Here is a 7589-nt window from a genome sequence, read left to right on the forward strand (position 1 = left end):
AATAAATGAGTAAAATTTTAAAATGTTAGAGTCATTCTATCTAGGAATAGTAAGTAATGGTTTATTAAACTTCTATTTTATATACATATATGTAAATGAAATTATTATTTCCATAGGTAAAAAAAGAGAATTTCATATTGTCATTTTTATAGATCAAAAAAGTTGAGTATCTATGATTTAATATGGCTTAAATATACACATACATTCACACACAATGTAAACTAGTAGATAATATTGTAAAATGTATTTTTTTTTAAAGATAGTGCAGATCCAAAGAGTGAGCAGCACCAAGATTTATTGTGAGGAGCAAAAGAACAAAGCTTCCACGGTGTGGAAGCGGACCCGAGCGGGTTGCCTATAAAATGTATTCTTACTGGCAAAGAGTAACAACAAAAACAACCCCCCACACCCAAGAATGCTCTCTATATTACATGGTTCTAGAAAACAGCCTAAAGGGTTTTTATTTCTGAATTTCAGAGTAGTTTTACTTATTTATTAAATTTTTGTGGTTCATTAAATGTTTTACTATGTTATAAAGTGAGTGGATATTTGAAAATGTATTGTAGACAAGCTTTGTAACAAGCTTTTTAAAACAAAGCATTGTAAAATAGTCACACTACCTAACTTTAATGCCATGCATCATTTACTGTGATTTCTTAACATTAAAAAGAACATGAAGGTTTTTTCTACCCTAACGTTATTCATTTTTTATTTTTGTTAGGATATTTGCCGACACTTCCAAAGTTCTTAACAACACAAACTTCTGGTCCATGAATTTTTAAAAAATACACACTAACAAATTAAATTTTACTCTAGTCTTTTTTCCCAGGGTGAACTCTGGTATGATCGCTAAAGGTAGTTTCGTCTACAGAAGGATAGACCTCATCTAATGTCATCTTCTTCTAATAGCCGTCGTCAAAATTATAATCAAAGCCAAGGCTAGTAGCTCCTAATCTGATGTCTCCACATCCCAAGGAGACTACAGAGGAGTTAGGTAATATGGATAAGTGATGTTACTTTCAGTATTGGAAATCACCTAATGGGAATCACACACCTAACAGATTATAGAGGTGAATTTTTTTAAATAGAAATCTTAGCCAGGTGCTACAGTTTATGACTGTAATGCCAGAGCTTTGAGAAGCTGAGGCAGGAGGATTGCTTGAGGCCAGGAATTCAAGATCAGCCTGGGCAACATAGCAAGGGCCCTATCTGTACAAACAAACAAACAAACAAACAAAAAATCACATTTTTGTGTTTCTAGCTGTTTACTTCCTGTTTATCAGTAGTTGACTAGCCGTTGTATTATGTTGGATATATTAAAATAATAGTTCTGTTTTTCTCAGAGGCAGGGCCTCACTCTGTCACCTAGGTTGCAGTACAGTGGCATGATCATAGCTCATGGTATCCTCAAATCCTAGGGCTCAAGTGATCCTCCTGTCTAAGCCTTTGAAGTCGCTGGGACCACAGCCATATGCCACCAAGCCCAGATAATTTTTTAAAGTTTTTGTAGCGATGGGGTTGCCAGGCTGGTCTTGAACTCCTGACTTCAAGCAATCCTCCTGCCTCAGCCTCCCAAAGCGCTGGGATTACAGGCAAGAGCCACTGTGCCCGGCCTAAATATAATAATTCTAACAGCTGTCACCAAATATAAATATAATAATTCTTAATAAATACAGCCTGTTCAGCACAAAAAAAAATGTTTCATAGGGGTGGGGGTAAGAACGTAATAAAAGGCCTATTTGGGGTAAAAAGGTTAGAACCAATGCTATGAAATCCATTTTTAATGTAGTATACCCATGATCTTTAAAATTTTTATTATGAATCTTATCTGTAATTTAATTTTTATTTTCATTTTCAAGAGGTAAAGCATTTCAAAATTTAAGAGTATGAGGGAAACTATCAATATATGAATCAGCAGCCTGAGAAATATAGAACCATATGTCTTTTAACATCTTCATTTAGGCCGGGTGCGGTGGCTCAAGCCTGTAATCCCAGCACTTTGGGAGGCTGAGACGGGTGGATCACGAGGTCAGCAGATCGAGACCATCCTGGCTAATGCGGTGAAACCCCGTTTCTACTAAAAAATACAAAAAACTAGCCGGGCCGGGTGGCAGGTGCCTGTAGTCCCAGCTACCGGGGAGGCTGAAGCAGGAGAATGGCGTAAACCCGGGAGGCGGAGCTTGCAGTGAACTGAGATCCAGCCACTGCACTCCAGCCTGGGCGACAAAGCAAGACTCCATCTCAAAAAAAAAAAAAAAAAAAAAAAAAAAAAAAAAAAAAATCTTCATTTGAAAAACTTTAAACAAAGATAACATTTTAATTTAACATAATTTAAAATGTCTGAGTAAACTTCTCTTTCAACATTATCTCGTCCATACCTAGTATTGTTTATAGAGAACTGTATTCTATTAGGAGGTACATATGATAAGTATTCTCCATTTGCAAATAGGAAATACAAGCCTGAAAAGAAATGGTCTCTATAGACAGCAAGAGCCAGGATGAGGGGCCAACACTTGACATTTTCTCGTCATATTTTTGGCTGGGTGCGGTGGCTCACACCTGTAATCCCAGCACTTTGGGAGGCCAAGGCGGGTGGATCACTTGAGATTAGAAGTTCAAGACCAGCCTGAGCAACCTGGTGAAACCCTGTATCTACTAAAAATACAAAAAATTAGCCAGCATGGTGACGCACGAGAATCTCTTGAACCCGGGAGGCGGAGGTTGCAGTGAGTTGAGATCACACCACTGCACTCCAACCTGGGTAACAGAGTGAGACTCCATCTCAAAAAAAAAAAAAAAAAAAGACATTTTCTCGTCCCATTTTCTTTATCTGACATCTACATCTACTTCTGCCTTTTTGATATGTATTAGGAAACATAACATCAACAGGATTTGAAAATTAGGAAGTAAATTATATATTTTTCTGCTTTTCAATAAAAGTTCCCATTTCAGGACTTTTGTCATTGCTGTTCCTTTTTCCTTAAATTTTCTTCCAACAACTGCCCACTTTGAATCATTAAGGGATGAATACAAATATCTGTCTTCCCAGAGAGGCTTTCTTTGATGACTCTAGCTAAAAAGTAGCACACTTCTTCCCCCTCCAGTCAGTTTCCATGCCATTATCATTCTTTTCTTAATGCTTATCATTATTCAAAAAAATGACTGACTTATTTTTCAATGCAAGTAATGTTTTTTAGTGTTTGTCTTCTATGATTAGAATGTAAGGGCTTTAGCGGTAGGACTGTATCTCTAGCACCTACAATGTTATAGCCTTGGTGTTCTCAGTAAATACTTGTTTAATAACTAACTAAAGGTGATTTGATAACTGATAAATTTTGATACCTTGAACTATTTTTGGTTTGTTTGTTTGGTTTTTGTTTGTTTGTTTGAGATGGAGTCTTGCTCTGTCGCCCCAGCTGGAGTGCAACAGCGCAATCTCTGCTCACTGCAACCCCCACCTCCTGGGTTCAAGCGATTCTCCTGCCTCAGCCTCCCGAGTAGCTGGGATTACAGGCACCCGCCACCACGCCTGGCTAATTTTTGTATTTTTTGGTAGAGAGAGGATTTTCCCATGTTGGTCAGGCTCCTGACGTTAGGTGATCCACCTGTCTCGGCCCCGCAAAGTGCTGGGATTACAGGTGTGAGCCACCGCGCACAGCCTGAATTGTTTTTTCATAAAAGCATTCACACGTAAAAAATAAAATTTGTTAGAAACCATCAGTTTTTGTTGTTGTTGTTGTTGTTATTTTTGTTTGCTTGATTGGTTGGTTTCGTTTTTGTTTCTGTTTTGAAACAGAATCTCACTCTGTCGCCCAGGCTAAAGTGCAGTGGTGAGATCTCAGCTCACTACAACCTCCCCTACCACGTTCAAGTGATTCTCCTGCCTCAGTTTCCCAAGTAGCTGGGATTACAAGCACCCACCACCATGCCCAGCTAATTTTGTATTTTTAGTAGAGTCGGGGGTTTCACCATGTTGGCCAGGCTGGTCTCAAACTCCTGACCTCAAGTGATCCAACCATCTTGGCTTCCCAAAGAACTGGGATTACAAGCACGAGACACCGCACCCGGCCTAGAAACCATCTCCATCTGTTTTAAATACTTGTTTAACAACTTAATAAAAGGGATATGGTAAACTGATAAGTAAATTTGATTTTATTTTTATTCCTAGAACTTTTTTCTCCTTTCAATATAATATGTTTTAAATTTTTTTCTTTTGAGATTCAGGGGATACATATGTGGGTTTGCTACATGGATATTTTGCATAATGGTGAAGTTTGGCCTCTAGTGTACCCATCACCCAAAGAGTGAACATCGTATCCAATAGGTAATTTTTCAACTCTTACCCCATTCCTACCTTTCCTCCATTTAGAGTCCCCAGTGTCTATTATTTCCATCTGCAGGTCCACATATACCCATTATTTAGATCTCAAGTATTTTATTTTCTGTTTCTGAATTATTTCACTTTGAATAATGGCTTTCAGCTCCATCCATGTGGCTGTAAAGAACATGATTTCATTCTTTTATGGCTGCATAGTATTCCACGATGTATATATACCACATTTTCTTTGTCCAATCAACCATTGATGGACATACTTAGGGTGATTCCATGACTTTGCTATTTGAATAGTACTGTGATAAACATACAAGCACCAGTGCCTTTTTAAATATAATGATTTATTTTCCTTTGGGTAGATACCCAGTAGTGTGCTAGGTTGAATGGTAGTTCTATTTTTAGCTCACTGAGAAATCTTCACACTGTTTTCCATAAAGGTTGTACTAATTTACATTCACAACAACAGTGGAACCTTTGTTTGTTTGTCTGTGACAGTGTCTCATTCTGTCACCCAGGCTGGAGTGCAATGGTGCAATCACAGTTTACTGCAGCCTCAACCTCCTGGGCTCAAGCAGTCCTCCTAGCTCAACCTCCTGAGTAGCTGGGACTACAGGGTGGGACCACAGCAACCACACCTGGCTGTTTTTTGTTTTGTTTTGTCTTGTTTTGGTTGAGACATGGTCTCACTATGTTGCCCAGGCTTAGAATCTTTTTTAAATAAAAAATAAAATTCTTCATCAGATACCGTGACTTCCAATTTTTAATTTTTTAAAAAATCACTATTCTACAATATTCCTTGTTAGTAATACAATATTTTAAAGCTACCTAGGACTTAGAGATCATCTTATTAATTTTTTTTTAATCAATGAGTGAAAGCTAAGGCAGTAAGATTAAGCAAACTGCCCAAGGTCACAAATGTTAGCTATTGGCAAAACCTGACTCCTAGTAGTATTATTTCCACCACATCGCTTTTCCTTCCTTCCTTCTTCTTCTTCTTCTTCTTCTTATTATTATTATTTTGAGACTGAGTTTTGCTCTATCACCCAGATGAGAGTGCAGTGGCATGTTCTTGGTTCACTGCAACCTCTACTTCCCGGGTTCAAGCAATTCTCCTGCCTCAGCCTCTGGAGTAGCTGGGATTATAGGTGTGCACCACTAGGCCCAGTTAATTTTTTGATTTTTAGTAGAGACGGGGTTTCACCATGTTATCCAGGCTAGTCTCAAACGCCTGACCTTGGGTGATCTCCCTGCCTCGGCATCCCAAAGTGCTGGGATTACAGGCATGAGCCACTGCACCTAGCCTTCCTTCCTTCTTAAGTGGGCTATATTTTACATAGAACACTCTCTAGTACTATATTATTATGCATTTTAATTATTCTGGCTTATACTTCGGAAGTAAGCAAAATATTATTCATTAAAATAGACAGAGATAGCTGGGCGTGGTGGCTCATACCCGTAATCCCAGCAGTTTGGGAGGCTGAGGTGGGTGGATCACCTGACGTCTGGAGTTCGAGACCAGCCTGGCCAGTATGATGAAACCCCATCTCTACTAAAAATACAAAAAAAAAAAAAAAATTGCCAGGCATGGTGGTGGGTGCCTGTAATCCCAGCTACTCGAGAGGCTGAAGCAGGCAAATCGCTTGAACCTGGGAGGCGGAAGTTGCAGCAAGCTGAGGACGCACCATTGCACTCTAGCCTGGGCAACAAGAGTGAGAGACTCTGTCTCAAAAAAAAAAAAAAAAAAAAAAAAAATAGAGACAGAGAGAGAGATATTCTCTTTCTCTAAAGACATTTGTTAAGACACATTATTACCAGTTAGGGCAACTGAGTAAGTGCATGAATATGAACAAAATGCTAAAAGCATTTTAAAAGCAAAACGTGAAAAAAATTTGAAAACAGCAAGAGATACATGTTTGTTGGTTTTTTTGTTTGTTCGGTTTTTTTTTTTTTTTTTTGACATGGAATCTCACTCTGTTGTCCAGGCTGGAGTGCAATGACGCGATCTGGGTTCACTGCAACCCCCCATCTCCTGGGTTCAAGCAATTCTCCTGTCTCAGCCTCTGGAGTAGCTGGGATTACAGGCACACACCACCACACCTAGCTAATTTTTGTATTTTTAGTAGAGACGGGGTTTCACCATATTGGTCAAGCTCATCTCAAACTCCTGACCTCAGGTGATTCACCCGCCTCAGCCTCGCAAAGTACTGGGATTACAGGCATGAATTACTGTGCCCAGCTGATTTTTTTTACTAATAAAGGAACCCCAATAGTATCAGCTAACTTCTAACCAGAGGAAGTGGGACAGCATAGTCAAAGTGGTTTAAAATAATAATAATAATAATAATAATCTGTTAACCAAGAATTCCATATCCAGCAAAATAATCTTTCAGAAATGAAGGCAAAATAAAGACATTCCCAGATAAACAAAAATGGAGAATTTGTTCATAGTGGACCCGCCTTACAAGAAATATTTACAGAAGTTCTGCAGGCTGAAAGTAAGTTAGCCCAGACAGTAATTCAAATCCACATGAACACACAAAGGACACTGGTAAAGGTAATTGTGTAATTAAAAAAGACAGTAGAAATGCACATTTCTTCTTCTTTCTTCTCTTAGCTGATTTTAAAAGCAATAGTCGGCTGGGCATGGTGGCTTATGCCTGTAATCCTTGCACTTTGGGAGGCTGAGGTGGGTGGATCACTTGAGCCTAGGAGTTCAAGACAGCCTGGACAACATAGCAAGACCCCATCTCCATTTTTTAAAAAAGCAATTTTATAAAACAATATGTATATAATGTATTGTTGGGACTAAAACATGTAGAAATGCAGTATGTTTACCAATAACAGCACAAAGGAGGTGAGTGGGAACAAGACTGTATTGGAGACATTACTCTGTGTGGTAAATTGAATCCACGAGAATAAATGAAGAGAACCAGAGCTATCAAGAAGGCTAATACAACAAAAAGCTATAAATAAATATTTGCTCTCCTGTCTTCTAATCTTCCCTCTTGTCTTCTTTAAAAGACATAAAATTATAAAATTAATCATTATAACCATGGGTTTATAACAATTACAGATGTAATATGTATAGTAATACCACAAAAAGGACAAAAGGAAAAATAGAGCTGTATAGGAGTAATATCTATGTCTCACTGAAACAAACTTATTAGAAACCAGAAGCTAAGCCTCCTAAGATGTACATCTTAAGTCCTTGAGCAACCATTAAGGAAATAATACCAAAAAAGATAATGGGAAAAAT

This window comes from Chlorocebus sabaeus, chromosome 20, assembly GCF_047675955.1.
Source record: "Chlorocebus sabaeus isolate Y175 chromosome 20, mChlSab1.0.hap1, whole genome shotgun sequence".
Taxonomy (NCBI): domain Eukaryota; kingdom Metazoa; phylum Chordata; class Mammalia; order Primates; family Cercopithecidae; genus Chlorocebus; species Chlorocebus sabaeus.